Source organism: Heloderma suspectum, chromosome 4 (assembly GCF_057233095.1).
Source record: "Heloderma suspectum isolate Gila_16-S chromosome 4, 16-S_ref, whole genome shotgun sequence".
In the NCBI taxonomy this organism is placed as follows: Eukaryota; Metazoa; Chordata; class Lepidosauria; order Squamata; family Helodermatidae; genus Heloderma; species Heloderma suspectum.
This window is the reverse complement of record NC_139461.1, coordinates 97,771,323-97,787,408: the sequence shown is the minus strand read 5'-3', so window position 1 is coordinate 97,787,408 and position 16,086 is coordinate 97,771,323. Positions and strand designations below refer to the sequence as shown.

Genomic DNA, 16,086 nt, shown 5'->3' with positions numbered 1-16,086 from the left:
ATCTGTAAATGTTTTCAGAATGTAACTCTGAACTGTCTATAAAATTTGCAGTGAATGAGGGTGGTAATATATATAGTCCATAGCATTACATATTTTTTTAACCACATTTCTAACACATTGATGTGTATAATGTGATACATTAAGTAAAGTCAAGACACAACTAGCAACGTGAAAAACAGACATAACTGAAAACACGTCTTCTTTTATATGATTCTGTTATTAGCTCATAATAACTTTTCTTATTTATTTATTTATTTATTGAGAAAGTATACAAATACAAAATAGCTATAACATACATCGAATACACAAGCACATATAAGATACAACCCCCACCCCCACCCGGTCATTTAGATAAGAACCATATGATATTAAAGAGGAATTTTATCAAAACATAAAGCAGTTAGCAGCAGCATGTGGGAAGTTATATATAACAAATAACTCGTCTCCATATGAGGCAGATGGCTTGATAGTCCACAGCCGTCGTCTGATAAGCAGTTAGTTTAATTAATTTAAGGAGATCTCTCAGTTAGGCTTCTTGAATCTCATTGAATTCCATGGGATAGAAATAGTCTAATGGTGCACAGGACTGCAGCCTGCAGGAACAGTACAACAGGGGTTCTTATTTTGAATTTTATTTTGAATTTATTAATAATAAATTTATTACTTTACAGATTACTTTACAAAACAGATCACTGTAAACACTAAGATATTAATATTTTTTAGACATTGTAAACACTAAAACCTATTACAAACATTAAAAAGCACTGAGACCCATGAAATATCTTAAAACAATAACAAATCTAGATATGAATAACCTTTAAACTTATAATAAAGCATAACTGTTTTCTAAAATAAAGTGATCTATTCTTGACCAATCACCCCCCCCCCCTCCAAATTAAGATTTAAGATAACTAGACTATTTGGGGGAAGGGAGTAGCTTAGTAGCTAGGTTTTTATCAAGATGTTTTAGTGTTGCTTAGAAATATGTAGAGGGAAAATATGTTCTTAATAATGAAAATTAAAATAATAGTTCCAAAGAAAATGCAGTAAGAAGAACTCAGGGGAATGTTATTAATTCCTTGGTGTACCTAGAAGCCTAACTGAGGCTGGGATGACATTACAGCTAGTATATAGAATTATTAGGTAAGACTGCTATGAATAAAACATTAGCAGAATAAAGTTTCTTTTTGTAGTTGATCAGTCACTTGGATATTTTTTTTCTATGTTCCTTATCCTAATGGCTGTTTGTATAGATACTAGAAAGTGCCATTGGGAATTTTTACCATTGTTATCATTATTTGTTTTAAACTTAGGATAAATGGCTTTCCGTCAAATTGTTTTCTTTGCACTAAATCAAACCTGCTTCTTAAAGTTTATGATTACAGAAGCGTTTAAGATACCTGCAGATACATTCCTAACATACTGTAAAAAGAGCCATGAAAATCACTGCTTTGTCTGTAAGCGTTTTTAGACAGGCTGCAAAGTCAGTCACAGCTATATGTTAGTTAAGCTGTATGCGTGTGTGTATAGTCACTGTGAACACAGAAGCCCTGTGGAACTGGAGATTCATGTTCTCAGTCGGGTGAAACAAAATACGAACTCCTGGAATATAAAAAGAAAAATTGCTGTGTTCTTTTGGTCTTTTAGAAAAAAATAGTTGTTTAGAAATTCATGAGGTGTATCTGAGCATGGGCTTTGGTCTTCATTTTGAGTATTGCTTAAAACATTTTTAGTGTCAGGCTTGCTTTTAGAGAATTCTGTCTGGGCAACAACAAAGTCTGTACCATCGGATCCTGATGGCTCTCCTTTCCTATTACAATATTTAGCACCAACGTATCCTTTGAGGGATTTGTTTCTACAAGAAACAAGTGCCCATCCATGGTGTTCCATGTCCACTTGTGTGTTTGCTTTGTATCCATGATATAAACCCTTCAAGGAAGTGCATATTGTGTTTTGACAGGACCTAACAAATGGGGTTCTGTTTTTGTTGGAAGCTTTTTGTTATTCACCAGGCAACATTCCCCGACCAGATTCATAGGTGCAAGAAGCTGCATGGGCGGCTGCTTGAAACACACCATGAAGACGGCTTTATGGACCAAACAGCGACCTGCTTGCATTGGACTCTTCCAACCATGCCAATATAACCCACTTTCTTATTTCGCTATTTCCATTCACATAGTGGGAAGGAATCACCCAAAGCGCCTATGGAGTTCCTTCACACAAAGTGCTTGTTACATGAAGCTGCTTCTGTACCACTGGGCTTTCAGTGATTTCTCTTGTGACTACCTGCATGGATGAAAAGGGCCTCAGTTGGCCCAAATTATGAAGCTTTCCAGTCACAAATCATGTGTGGAAGATGAAGCATTTTTGCTAGACGGCCTAGATTGGCTTTTTTGTTTGTCTAGCTGGGGCACAGACAAACAAAACAGAGGACTGAGGATAACTCGTATCCGATGCTCTCTGGTTCCCTCCCTGCCCAGTAGATGCCCCTTTTACGCCCTCTCTGAGGTCAAGGTTCTGACCTCGAAGAGGCAGCCAGCACAGTTCTTTCCATGCTGAAGGGAAGGGTTGGAGGGGTGGTGAAATGCAGACTCCTCCCCTGAGGTTTGAGTGCTGTCTCAGTTCTGGGAGTCCAAAGTATCCTATCCACCCACCCTCCAGAACTGTCTAGGGGCAATCCTATGGAATTACTCTCTTTAGGTGCAATCCTATGTATGTTTAAACTAAAAGAAGTCTTACATCTCCCAGCATTTTGCAGCTATGATAGTTGGGGAATGCTGGATGTTGTAGAGCTTTTTTCTAAATATGTATAGCATTGCTCCCTTAATACATAAACGAACTGTGTGAGTATCATGGATTATTTCTGCAAGGTGTAGAAATAAAACTTATCCTCTGCATTTTACATTCACTTGTAAGTTGAATTAATTACACTTGGAAGAGTTTCGCGTTTGAAATGGTTTGTATTTTGTTGTCCTGGAATGGAATTCAGATAAAGCTTAAAAACAACTTTTTTCTTTGACCTTGAGTTGTATTTGTTTTCCTTGGCATAACTAGAAAAAGCAAGTTAGAACACACTTGAGGGTGATATATAGGCACACTAATAAAAATCTTGTATTTGCCTATTGAGCATAAAAGTTGCTGTTTATTCCATCTCAGAATTACTTTTTGAAAAGGGAAAAAAAGCTTTGTGAAGCTAATTTGTGAAGCTACTCTTCTTTAGAAATGCTGGAATTAATGAGAAAAAGATCTCTAATATATGTGTGTTGTATGTATGCTTCATCATGTTGGGCAATCTCTCCGGAAATATTTCATTGTGCTAGGTATTCAGGTGTTGTTGTTTTCATTCTTATTTTGTAAGGCACTTCAGGCTATCTACACTGCTTTTCCCCCTTAGGCATTTTGCCAGAGGAGCACAATAGCAGTTATAATAATATGAACATTTCTAAATGCAATGTTTCTTCCCTATTTTGTGCAACAGGCTGGAGAAAGGGGAACGCAGACTTGTAAAACGATAATAAGATGTCTAACAAGGAAGCATTTTGGAGGGGAAAAGGAGCACATCTTTTCAGAATCTGTGCATAAACTAGGGGCTTGGATCCAGATGGAGGGAGCAATCCTATGGCCACTAGACAGTGGCTAGACGGCCATAGGATATCTGGTTTTCTGGGAACTGACCTCAGGGCCTGCGCTCCAGAGAACCGACCTCCCCCCCCACTTCCAAGTTGCCTTGCAGGCAGCGCTGAACTTCCCCATCCTCTGTGCTTGCAAGAGGAGCATGGAGGGGCCAGAAAGGGGCGTGGCTGGGGGCATTCTGGGCGGAAATGCCTGTACGACATATCTAATGTGTTGTACAGCAGCCTCTTCCTCTGCTCTGCCCTCCCGTGGTTAGATAGCCACAATCGGCTGTGTAGCCGAAAATTCAGGGCAGGAGGAGCATGGAGGGAACGATCTCCTCTGAGCTTCTCCTGCCCTGGTTTGGATAGGAGGTCACCTCCGAGTTCGGAGGCGGCCGCCTATCTGGATAGGATTGCACCCTTAGTCATACTTGGAGTAGGCCCATTGAAAGCAATGGGACTTTGTGACTAACTTAAGTTTGGATCCAACCAAGTTATTCTATTAATTAGTTAATGGTAGTAGGTAAAGAACAAAAGAAGACCAAATGAAAATTAGATTACATGATCAACCTTGAAATTTTGTATGCAAGGGATTTTATAGATTTCCAGATAAGGCTTAGGAAATATGAAAATACACAGAAAAATATTATGTGCTTTCCATACGCATTGTATGTTCTTCCTTGGAATTTGCTGGATAGCATTATACAATGTTCACTAAAAAGTAAGAAGAAAGGAAAAAAAAGAAATAAGCTATAATATATGTGATTAAATATTAAATATGGCTTTATTAACATTTTTTGTAATTATAACTGAACGAAATACTAATGCATAAACCACAAATGATTTAGCCAGGCTTCTTCAGCCATACAATATGTTTTATTTTAACATGGGTTCTTTGTTACAACATGACAAACTTGCATGACACTTAGATTGAAACAGAACATTCATTTTAACACAAAACACCTTTGACTTTGTCAGCTAGTCTTGAAATAAGGTTTCTTGAAAGCTTGCCCAGCTTCAGTCAGTTCTGTAGCAACAGAGTATCACAATGACAACTCTTTATCTTTTGGGATATCAGCAGTATGTTATGAAGTACATGTTTACATCTTGTCTCCAGCAGCGCAATCGTATGCCTGTCTACTTAGGAGTTAATCCCACTGCATTCAAGGAGATTTACTCCCAGGTAAGTGTGTGTAGGACTGCAGCCTAAGATACCTGTTGTTCCACACTTTGCTGATTCAGCATGAGACATTCTATGGAATGCTTAGGCAATGTGTGGGAGAATAGACATTTAGTACTTTGTCTGGTATTTCTTTGGAGTGTGGTGTAGATTTCCTAGGAATTCTTTAGTTAAACTGGATTAGAACTTTGTCTTTTACCATATACATCCCCCACAAATACGACCGTAATACACAGAACTACAAAATCGCACAAATTGGTCTCTTTAAGCTGATGACAGTGCATGCATGTAACGGGACAGAGTTATTTTAAAGTATGTTTTAAAGCGTGAAGTGTTTTCATTTGGCAGAAAGGCGTTTTACCCAATACAATTAGTGAATGAGTGAATACAGATGGACGTTCTTGCAGTGAGAGCTGCTATAGTGTATTATAGTGCACACTACAGCCTAGCAACAGTTCAATATTAACACCGTTCATTGCTTTAATTAGCAGCTCATGCCTAGGTACGGCTGTTAAAGGCTCTGCGGTGTCACTCATTGGTCTTAGGACTTGTGCACTGTAGCTGTGGGTTTGGCAAACATGAGAATGAATGACTAATTTAAAAAATCACTTAAGTGTCGAATTTGTAGGTGTGCAAAATAATGTCCAATGCATTTTGTTTTCTCTTTTAAATATATTTGCAGGGGAACAGCAAGAAAAGTAGTGATTATTGCTTCCTAGAATTTATGGAGCACATTTTGACCTTAAACCCAAAGGAATAGCAGCTAAACTAATCACAGTTATGTGTTGCTAAGCATATATGCCTATTCTATTTCAGTGTTTGGAAGATTTGTATAGATGTTTTGTTTTGAAGATAAATTATTCATTTGGGGAACAGAAAGGGTAACTTCACAGAATCCGTTGTTAAAATGAATGAGACCATGTTGCAGTTTTACACTGTTGGCCGCCATTTTGCCTAATGCTAACATGCTGATAACTCTCCTTCCTTCCTATTGCTCAAAAGTAACAGCAATGATGCATGAAGAATCATCATCTATTGCTGCCCCTGCAAAGTTATGCAGCATCTTTGGAAGACACAGTCAACATTGCTGAATGGTGCAGGTGTTTACAGAGATGTTTGATAATATATTGCAGTCTAATGATTTTTAAATTATTTAAAAAATATACAGCTAAGTGCAGAATTAAACTATAAAGTTAGGACTAGTTTAAGTAGAGAAAGCATACAAACTGACATACAACAATGTTGTTGAGTTACGTAACCAGGAGCATTTACTTAACCTCACACTGCAACGTAAAGTGGTTAAAAGAATATAGAGTATTTTGTAGCTGACCCCATTTGTTGTACAATTCAACAAGATTTATGTGTAAATTTATTTTGCATTCAGTGGGCTTAAGCATGCCTGTTTGTGTTGAATTGTGGCCTATTTATACAATATTTACAAATATTTTAAAAAAATTAAAGTGCAATCCTATACATGTCTACTCAGAAGTAAGTCCTACTGAATCCAGTGGGATTTACTTCTAGGTAAGTGTGCATTGGGTTGCAGTGTTAATGGTCAAATATAAGATCTAGGTGCTTCATTCTCTAGCTCCAAGCTTTAACTCCATGTTAACCAAATATCTTATTTGGCTCCATATTTGGCTCCATGTAGCCAAATATCTTATTTCTATACTTCCTTGTTTTTTGTGACTGCAAGACAGCTGCACACTCAGGGTTGTACACGCTTAGATTCTGTTTAAAGCACAAGCATTTAGATGCCACTGATGTTGTTGTTCAGTCGTTCAGTTGTGTCCGACTCTTCGTGACCCCATGGACCATAGCACGCCAGGCCTTCCTGTCCTGCGCTCTCTCCCGGAGCGTGCTCAAGTTCATATTCATTGCATCCGTGATGCTATCTAGCCATCTCATCCTCTGCCGTCCCCTTCTCCTTTTGCCTTCAGTCTTTCCCAGCATCAGGGTCTTTTCCAGAGAGTTTTCTCTTCGCATTAGGTGGCCAAAATATTGGAGCTTCAGCTTCAGTATCTGTCCTTCCAATGAGCACTCAGGGTTGATTTCCTTTAGGATGGACTGATTTGACCTCCTTGCAGTCCAGGGGACTCGTAAGAGTCTTCTCCAGCACCACAGTTCGAAAGCATCAATTCTTCGGCGCTCAGCCTTCCTTATAGTCCAGCTCTCACAGCCATACATTACTACTGGGAAAACCATAGCTTTGATTAGACGGACCTTTGTCGGCAATGTGATGTCTCTGCTTCTTACTATGCTGTCTAGGTTTGCCATAGCTTTCCTCCCAAGGAGCAAGCGTCTTTTAATTTCATGGCTACAGTCACCGTCTGCGGTGATCTTGGAGCCCAAGAAAGTAAAATCTGTCACTGCTTCCATTTCTTCCCCTTCTATATGCCAGGAAGTGATGGGGCCAGATGCCATGATCTTCGTTTTTTTAATGTAGAGTTTCAAACCAGCTTTTGCACTCTCCTCTTTCACCCTCAACAAGAGGCTCTTGAGATCCTCTTCGCTTTCTGCCATTAGGGTGGTATCGTCTGCATATCGGAGGTTGTTGATAATTCTCCCAGCAATCTTAATTCCGACCTCTGATTCATCCAACCCGGCATTTCTCATGATGTACTCTGCATATAAGTTAAATAAGCAGGGTGACAATATGCAGCCTTGTCGTACTCCTTTCCCAATTTTGAACCAATCGGTTGTTCCATGTCTGGTTCTTACTGTTGCTTCTTGACCCTCGTACAGGTTTCTCAGGAGACAGGTAAGGTGGTCTGGTACTCCCATCACTTTAAGAATTTGCCACAGTTTGTTGTGATCCACACAATCAAAGGCTTTAGCGTAGTCAATGAAGCAGAAATAGATGTTTTTCTGGAATTCTCTTGCTTTCTCCATGATGCAGCGAATGTTGGCGATTTGATCTCTAGTTCCTCTGCCTCTTCTAAACCCAGCTTGTACTTCTGGTAGTTCTCGGTTCGCATACTGCTGAAGCCTAGCTTGTAGGATTTTGAGCATCACCTTGCTGGCATGTGAAATGAGCGCAATTGTGCGGTAGTTTGAACACTCTTTGGCGTTGCCCTTCTTTGGAATTGGAATGTAAACTGACCTTTTCCAGTCTTGTGGCCACTGTTGAGTGTTCCAGATTTGTTGGCATATTGAATGCAGCACTTTAACAGCATCATCTTTTAGGATTTTAAATAGCTCAGCTGGAATACTGTCATCTCCGCTAGCTTTGTTGTTACTAATGCTTCCTAAGGCCCACTTGACTTCACTCTCGAGGATGTCCGGCTCAAGTTCAGTGACCGCACTATCATGGCTATCAGGGACATTCAGATCTTTCCTGTATAGTTCTTCTGTGTATTCCTGTCCTTTATCATGCCCGTCTTTGCACAAAACGTTCCCTTGAGATCTCCAATTTTCTTGAAGAGATCTCTAGTCTTTCCCATTCTGTTGTTTTCCTTGATTTCTTTGCATTGTTCATTTAAGAAGGCCTTCTTGTCTCTCCTTGCTATTCTCTGGAACTCTGCATTCAGTTGGGTATATCTTCCCCTTTCTCCCTTGCTTTTCGCTTCCCTTCTTTCGTGAGCTACTTGTAAATCCTCATCAGACAGCCACTTGGCTTTCTTGCATTTCTTTTTCTTTGGGATGGATTGAGTTGCTGCCTCCTGAACAATGTTACGGACCTCCGTCCATAGTTCCTCAGGCACTCTGTCTATCAGGTCTAATCCCTGAAATCTATTCCTCACCTCCACTGTATATTCATCAGGGATATGATTTAGGTCATACCTGAACGGTTTAGTGGTTTTCCCGACGTTCTTCAATTTAAGCCGAAATTTTGCAAGAAGCAGCTCATGATCTGAGCCACAGTCAGCTCCAGGTCTTGTTTTTACTGACTGTATGGAGCTTCTCCATCTTTGGCTGCAAAGGACATAATCAATCTGATTTCGATATTGACCATCTGGTGACGTCCATGTGTAGAGTCGCCTCTTGTGCTGTTGGAAAAGAGTGTTTGCTATGATCAGCATGTTCTCTTGGCAAAACTCTATTAGCTTTTGTCCTGCTTCATTTTGTACACCAAGGCCATGCCTGCCTGTTATCCCGGTGATTTCTTGACTTCCTACTTTAGCATTCCAATCCCCTATGATGAAGAGGACATCTTTTTTTGGGGTTAGTTCTAGAAGGTGTTGTAGGTCTTCATAGAACCGATCAACCTCAGCTACTTCGGCCTCAGTGGTTGGGGCATAGACTTGAATTACTGTGATGTTGAATGGTTTGCCTTGGATTCGTACTGAGATCATTCTATCATTTTTAAGATTGTACCCCAGTACTGCTTTTCCCACCCTTTTGTTGACTATGAGTGCTACTCCATTTCTTCTAAGGGATTCTTGCCCACAATAGTAGATATGATGGTCACCTGAATTAAATTCGCCCATGCCTGTCCATTTTAGTTCGCTGATTCCCAAGATGTCGATGTTCAATCTTGCCATCTCCTGTTTGACCACCTCCAGCTTACCTTGATTCATTGATCTGACATTCCAGGTTCCTAAACAATATTGTTCTTTACAGCATCGGATTTTCTTTTCACCACCAGACACATCCACAGCTGAGTGTCCTTTCGGGTTTGGCCCAGCCGCTTCACTCTTTCTGGCGCTACTTGGAAATACCCTCTGCTCTTCCCCAGTAGCATATTGGACACCTTCCGACCTGAGGGGCTCATCTTCCGGCGTCATCTCTTTTAGCCTTGTGATACGTTCCATGGGGTTTTCTTGGCAAGAATACTGGAGTGGGTTGCCATTTCCTTCTCCAGTGGACCACATTTTGTCAGAACTCTCTGCCATGACCTGTCCGTCTTGGGTGGCCCTGCACGGCATAGCTTATGGCTTCACTGAGTTACGCAAGCCCCTTCGCCACAACAAGGCAGTGATCCATGAAGGGGAGATGCCACTGATACATAAGATTATAGCTTACATGGCAACATATAGGCCTGAGGCACTTTTATGAGCCCCTAAGGAATTTTTAAAAGAACTATACAAATCCTATTTGTCTTTTAATTGCTTTGTCTCGTCCTAGTTGTAGAAGTGAATTTGAAAAGTGACAGTATGTTTTGGAAGGTTTAAAACAAAAAAGCAAGCAAAATCTGAACTTCTATTCATGGCTTTTAGTATGATTTTAAGGCTTTACTCAGCTCCCCCCCACTTGTTGGCTTAACTTTAAACAAGGACGCAACGGCGAAAGCATAACAGCATTCTTTTGACATCTGTATACGCATCCAGGTGGTAGACATGTTCATTACATATTTCTGAACACTGAAAATTAGTTGAAGCTTTGGAGTTAATCAGATATTTCCAGTGTAGCCCTTCAGATGTGAATGACAGGGAAATCACTAATAATTAGGGTGGGCTTTTTTAGTTATGAAGCCAGACTTCTTTGGTGTTCGTACACAAACTCTTTGTAAAGATGTAATTCAAGGTAAAAAACATAACAAGTGACCAAAGCATGTGCATATCTAATTTTTTAATGACTTTTTGGACTACGGGCTTTCCTGGAGAATAAAGGCTCTAATAAACAGACTGTTAGCACACTAAACATTAGCCCTACTGCCCTGTGTAAAACCACCTGAGGTGAAGCACTGAAATAATTTGAGAATGAATACTTTCTCTGAAATCCTAGACACTCGAATATTAGTTTGTGCAGTGCTTCCAAAAAAATAAGCCCAAAACCAAATAAATCCATCAGTCCAGAAAACAATTTACCATTTCACAGTTTTGCAGGCACCTGTACTCGTTGTGGCAGATTTGCTCGAAAGGAATTGATATTCATTACAAGTGAGGCAGGCTGTATTAGTGTAGCACTGTGGATTTCAACCGTTACAAACAGATCCAGGACTCACCTTTAAACCGAAGCTGCAACATGGAGACAGTGCTCTGGCCAGTGCTCTGTTCTAGTCTGCATGATTATGTTAACTTCAGTGACACAAGGTAGCTTCAGTATAAGACCATAAGCACAAATGCTATGTGAGAGTCAGTAAGACTTCTTTTGAGTAAGAGAAGTCTTGAGGACTATGCATGGCCTTGTTGTCGTTTGTATTCTAATAATTTAATAATATAGTAATGGTTTTATGCTTAAGGCATCAGAGTTTTGAGGTGCTGCTCAGAACGTATATTATTAAACATTCTTACAATGAAAGGACATGACCACACCAGTTTACTGGAGAAAGAAAGAACGGTAGGAGAGGGATGAAGCTTCAGACACACAAGCTAAGGCAGTCTTCTCCAGCCTGGTGCTCTTCAGATGTGCTGGAGCACAACACCCATAATTCTCAGCCAATTTGGCCATTAAATATGCTGGCTGGGAATTATGGGACTTGTGGTCTATCACATGTGGAGGGCACCAAGTTGGGGACAGCTGAGCTAAGGTTATCAAAGCTGAGGGGCTGGTGTATTGCGTATAATTTGAAAGCTTGGAGAACGGTGACCATCTTCTTTAATAATATTATGGATTAAGTAAAATAGTGCATGATAGGACCTGTAATGTTTTCAAGTATATGTCTAAAAGCAGTGGAACAAGTTGTACCATTATGTGATGGACAATTAGAACATGCTGAAGCAATGCTATCATTTCAGCAGCTGGGATACGCCTTGCCTTATGCAAGGTTCTTTGTCTTTTTAAAACTGCATTTTAGAAGCAAGGGACCAAGGGGTAAGTGCACCTTTGGGAAATGAGGAAAGTTTATGGGTGCAGCTGGATGTCTTGGGGCAAGGTCAAATCAGATTGGCCAGAACTATAGCACTGCCCAAGAGGCAGCATGGCTCAGTTGTGTAGCAAAAGTGAGCGGGGACAAGTTAAAAAAAAATCTAGCCCCATCCAGTTTCAGCAGTTGCTGCATAGTGTGAACTGTAGGTAAGGCTTGATTCAGAATATGGGCTTGAGCACTCCTTTCAAACAGAAATAGAAAACACTGAGTGCATACATCAGTGCCATGTACATGGACCTATGGGTTATGATCTTCATAATTATTCATTCTAATAGCAAACTCAGATGGCTGAGTGCTGACAAGATTAGAACCAAAGCAAGCCCACAGAGAAGCAAGAGGGGTGAACCCCAGAGCACAAACCCTTTTTAAAACCTTAAGGGTAACAACCACAACAATAAAAAGCAATTTAAAAAACCTAAACAGTAACAATCACAATTAAAAAAAAAAAAACTTAGCTCAGCCTCTTCCAGCACCTGTGGAATGTTGAGTATCAGTTGGAAAAGAAAAAAAAGAAAGAAAATGGGGCAGGGGAAGTGAATTAACCTACTTGAGCCTCTTAAAATTATACTATAATCCACTGTTATCATTATGCCTGGAACCCTGAACAGAAGCACTCCTGTTAGTGGGTGAGGATACACTGCAATATTTTGTTGCAAGTCTCACTTGTTCCTTCTCATAGCAAATTCGCAGATGTAATAGTTGAGGAAGGCTGCTGAAGCCAAGCAGTGATAGAGCTAAACCAATCTCCCATGGAAGGAAATTCCAGAACTTTGGTGTCCTAACTTAAAAGGTCCTGCCTCATATGGCCACCCTGCTGCACCTCAGATGGGAGAGCTACATGAAGAGGGGCCTCAGCTAATGGTCACTGTAAATATGCTTCACTTTGTTCAGCTGGGTGTTATCAGGTTTATTTATTATCTGCCTTGTTTTATGTTTTTGATAATTTGTACTTTATTTTATATTTTCTTACTATTATCCGCCTTGAGCACCATTTGGTAGAAATGTGGGATACAAAATTAACAAACATCTGACTGGTCAGGAACACTCTTAAATGTATCCCAGCCCCAGATCACTTAGGGCTTTAAAGGTCAAAATCACAATTTTGACCTTTAAACAAAAGGGACAATTCAGTACAATGGGCCAGTAAAGCACCTTCCATTTTCCTTCAAGAATGAGAGTGTAACAGACCCTTTACCACACACTAGTCCAGGTATTAATGAAAACTATGGTTAACACTGAAAATAAAAGTGAGGTGAGGGGGGGAGTTGATGAAGCCCTCCAAACGTGGGTAGAAGATTTACATCAATACTGGGCCTGCACAGATCATTCATTCATTCATTTTATTTCTATGCTGCCCTTTGGCATAAAGCTCTTTGGGCAGTTCACAAAAATTACAGCCCAAAGAATACATGGTCTTAATGGTCAGTTACCTAACTAGGTAGCAAGTAGTACCTGCAACAGCAATAGAGGGCTGTTTGTTTATCCTGTTCTAATTTATTTTATAAGTAGCATGTGAGCCACCTTGGTATCCATTTCAAACAATTGCTCATACACGCAGATGTCTTGGTCTTTATAGGTTAAGAGATCCTAAAATATGGACCGGTATGAAAGCTGATATAGTTGTGAGTTATAAGAAAATGAAAAGCCTGTATTTGGGCACCACCGTCTTTCCCTAAGTGCTACATTAACAGCCAGAAGGTTGATTGAATTTAGAAATGCTTGATCTGTACATCTCCAGGCCACATGGCTTAGAACAGAGAATGCTGCCTTCTAGACACTCTTTCATTTTACAAAATGAAAGGGGAATAATTTGGATGATCAGTGGTAACGCCGTCACATTTACAACATACAAGATGTTGGACATATGGGGCCACTGTGATATTAAGGCTTTAAAAACAATACATAGTAAGTTTTTAAGATCTACATTAACCCCTCCAAAAGGTACTCTTGTCAGTCTTCAAGATACACCTTGCCTTATCACAGCTTGCACATTTTAGTCCATTTACATTTCTTATTTCTTCTACCATGGTGGCATACATTGGGTTCCTAGGCAGTCTCCCATTTAGACACTGGCCAAACCAAAACCTGCTTAGCTTCAGCAAAGTAGCTGCATCAAGTGCCTTCAGATTATGACATGGGGCTTTGTTTTGTTCCCACAGATTACTGAATTAAGACTGCAATCCCGTACACACTTTCCTGGGAGTAAGCCCCACTGAACTAAATAGTGCTTATTTCTGAGTAGACATGCATAGGATTGCACTGTAAATGTATCAGTTGTTGGCTTAAAACCAAAGTCGCGTGAGCAGAAGTCAGCATGTGCAACCGGACTTCCCCATCTTCGTATCCACAGCCTCATGTGCACCCCCGGTCTAATGCGGAAGGTCCCTCAACCTTTCAGAACAGATTTGGGGAATGCACCGGGGGGGGGGGGCGGCTTCAGTGGGGAGGGAAAATCCAGTCTGCTAGCAGTTTCCTTCTGCTCGTGGAACCACACTATTGGATCTAACCCAGTGATATCAACAGACTACTATGATTATTTTTACTGGAATAAGAATGAGGTTAACTTGGAGGGGGTGTCGATTTTAACTTGTTTTCTCAATCATATATTTAAGAAAGATGGATATAGCTTTCTCAATATCTCAAGCAAAGCAAGAATTCATGACTTGGAAGGTGAGGTGATAATCTAAGTAATATTCCACACCCCAGTTCTGCTTATGGATTACATGTATAAAATTAGAATATGGATTACAGAATGCTTTGAGTGATCAGTATGTTTTTAAGTTGTAGATAGCTTTTACTTTGCCTCCAATTAATACATACTGTGGTAATAGAAGAATGCCCTACTAAGGCTTCTTATGATACTTGTTCAAAACCTGTGACATTGGATATTCTTTATCTGAACCCATGCAAATGAGCGAACAGTGATAGTTTGGTTGGCTATATCATCCTGCCAAAAAACATAATGAGAATTTTGTCAGTCAGATCCTGACGTGTGGGTAAAATATGTGGTCAAATGCCCGTCTGTATGGGCTCAGTGGGAAGGATATGATGGTGTCACTGTGCTAATGCTATTGACGTTGCACTAGCACAGGTTTACACTAGCGCTATGTCAATAGACTGGTGGTGTGACACCACTGGATCCTTCCCTGTGTTTCTCTCAGGGCAAAGTATTTACATGAGTTAAACTCAGAAAACCTGGTTTTGGCTAGCAGATAGGAAACAGTGATGTGCTGTGTGTGTAGCTTTTTTTCCTGTAGCTGCTGCGAAAATTAGTGAAATACCTATTGGAACTAATGCTCTCCATTGTTACAGGGACTCCATTTCAGCTGTTGAAATCAGATTTGTTAGAAGAGCCAGTGTAGTGTAGTGGTGAGAGTGATGGACTGGGAGCCGGGAGATCCGGGTTCTAGTCCCCACTTGGCCATGGAAGCTCACTGGGTGACTTTGGGCCAGTCACAGACTCTCAGCCCAACCTACCTCACAGGGTTGTTGTTGTGAGGATACAACGGTGAGGAGGAGGATAATGTAAGCCGCCTTGAGTTCCTTGCGAGAGGGAGAAAGGCGGGGTATAAATGCAATAAATAAATAAATAAAATGTTTTTGAATTGTTTATTTAATCTTACTGGACTACTTGCATTGCATTTAGGTTTGGTTTATTTTTCTTTGCATTTTCTTTTATATTAAGATGTTTAATGTTTATTGATTCTAAATGTATGTCCTGTTAAAGATTGTTTGGCATTTATCATGGATTGAGCACTGTTATTCTACGTGAAAAATAAAGGGCTGCTATGCATTAGATTTCTACCTAGGAATGTTGATTTTCCATTTTTAGTGAAAATTTAGAATGCATTATACTGGATAATTTAAAACCACATCATGGCAGCAGCTTCAGCAAGAGGCTGGAGTGCCAACATAACTCTAAACTCTGCCTTGCTTCCAGTGTTCTGTAGGTATCAGCAGTTTCTGTTTATGCAGTTTTTTTAAAAAACAAAAACAAAAAAGGTAATCAAATAAAACAAAATGCAGCCTCGGACACATGTCGCATGCAAGGTGCTTCCCATATTTCCTCTGTTCCTCTGCTTTTGCAGCTGCCATGGAAAGTAGAACAGAAGTGCCCCTAAAACCTGTATTGCTCTCGACATTCCTTAAGATAACAGGCAAGCTTATGCTGTCACTATGGCACAGCCATATGAGGGACTTCTATGTCTTTGGTTTCATGGTCTTTGAATAACTAACCTTGTCTTGCACCACCTGTGCTGTGTACTGTTTTTCAGCAACTGACTGCTAGAAAACAGAAAGTACATCTATTCATAGCTGGTGAGGATAGCATTAGGATACATCTCTATATTGAAAGAGGGACCGAATGAGAGGCTAAAAAACCCCCTTAATTGGTGTTTGTGGTTATTTTCCCTTGTAAAGCAAATGTACTGAGACAGTGAAAGAAGGTTTGAGAATGTGATTGCTAAGAAACAAGCAGTGCTTTTCTTTTTGTCATTGTGCAGTGTGACGTATTACATTGAAGTTCCATGTAAGTGGTTTAG

At 40.1% G+C, this 16,086-nt stretch overlaps 1 protein-coding gene across 14 annotated transcripts in view; it reads left to right on the top strand.

Moving 5' to 3' along the window:
• ZNF516 (zinc finger protein 516) overlaps window positions 1-16,086 on the top strand; it is a 158,170-nt gene that overhangs the window by 28,681 nt on the left and 113,403 nt on the right. The window contains exon 2 of one of the 14 annotated variants that reach the window (XM_084850016.1): window positions 4,732-4,797. The exons of the other annotated variants lie outside the window; for them this stretch is intronic. The gene's annotated coding sequence lies outside the window, so the exon portion shown is untranslated. The remainder of the gene's footprint in view (window positions 1-4,731; window positions 4,798-16,086) is intronic. 14 annotated transcript variants of the gene reach the window in all.